The 1,571-nt window shown below is 33.5% G+C and overlaps 1 pseudogene; it reads left to right on the top strand.

Annotated features, from left to right (window-relative positions):
- The first annotated feature begins 269 nt into the window (after positions 1-269).
- LOC149554362 (hsp70-Hsp90 organizing protein 3 pseudogene) lies at positions 270-1,163 on the top strand (annotated as a pseudogene).
- Positions 1,164-1,571: the final 408 nt, after the last annotated feature.

Here is a 1,571-nt window from a genome sequence, read left to right on the forward strand (position 1 = left end):
TGCACACTTTTAGTCTTCTAATAAGGGTGCTACTAACAACTTTTAATCATTTGGAAAATTAGTGATCTTGGAGTTGCATTTCATTTTTATAATTCTATTCCAATGTTTGTCTGTTATGAAATTCCAACATTTCATTAGTTTTTTAGGCTTACCTTATCTATAGTTGGTGTATAAACTCAACATTTATATTTAGGTTTAATCTTATTGCATTCCCTTAATTACATTTTGATTTATGTGCTTAGTGCAAAAAACTGACTCCCTTGGGGAAAATGGCTGGTGATGCAAAAGAAAAAGGGAATGCTTCATTTTCTTTTGGAAATTATGAGGAAGCTATTAAACATTTTTCTGAAGCCATAGATTTGGCTCCTAGTAACCATGTTTTGTATTCCAACTAGTCTGCGGTATATGCTTCACTACATAAGTATGATGAGGCTCTTTAGGATGCAAAAATAACTATTGAAATTAAGGCTGATTGGTCCAAGGGTTACAACAGATTAGGTGCAACATATGTTGGTCTTGGAAAATATGATGATGCTATTTCTGCATCCAAAAAAGGATTGGAGCTTGATCCTACCAATGAAGGATTGAAATTAGGCCTTGTAGATGCACAGGCATTGAGTCAAAGTCTCCCATCAGCTTCACCATTTGGAAACATATTTCAAGGCCCAGTGTTATGGGCAATGTTAATAGCAGATCCAAAAACAAGATTATTTTTGCAACAACCAGATTTTGTTAGGATGATTAAAGATCTTCAAAAGAATCCTAATAATATGAATTTGTACCTTAGTGACCAACGAATGATGTAGGTATTGGGTGTGCTATTGAATGTAAACTTGCATACTGCACCATTTGATGAAGATTTCCCTAATCTAAGTGGTATGGATTTTGACAAAACCACATCAAAACCACAAGCCAAGCAAGGACCTAAGTTCCAACCAGAACCAAAGCCAGAGCTAGAGCGAGAACCAATGGATATTCCTGATGAAGATAAAGAGAAAAAACTATAGAAAGAAAATGCTTAGAACGAAAAAGAAGCAAGAAATGTGGCATACAACAAAAAATATTTTGAAACTGCCATTCCTCATTATACAAAAGTAGTGGAGCTTGATGATGAGGATATTTCCTTTCTCACTAACAAAGCAGTTGTTTACTTAGAGATGTAGAAGATACATATAGAGTTCTGTACTAAACTATTTTTAAGTTTTTTGGGAGAGGTTTAGAAATTAGAAATGGAATAGTAGGTTTGGTGATGTGAATTCATTTTTTAGATATGTTGATTTTGATTGAGTGTATTGATTTGCAATTTGAAGTAGTTTCAAATTTTAAAGCTATCTATCCTTTATGTGTGGAAAGTATTTACTAGGTTCATACTAGAGGAAGTCACTATTTTTGTAGTGACTAGAAAAAAACAATTTAATGCAAAAAGAGAATGTAGAAGCCAAAGACTTTTCTATTGAGCTTTTAAACCACTTAGGACATATTCTATGCATACTTGTACTCATGGATCAATAGATTTGAATGTGATGTTATACTAGGGGTCCATAATGTTAGGCCCCTCTATTATTAGTGTC

Source organism: Cupressus sempervirens, chromosome 5, assembly GCF_028749045.1.
Source record: "Cupressus sempervirens isolate cs-2001-9-10 chromosome 5, ASM2874904v1, whole genome shotgun sequence".
NCBI lineage: Eukaryota > Viridiplantae > Streptophyta > Pinopsida > Cupressales > Cupressaceae > Cupressus > Cupressus sempervirens.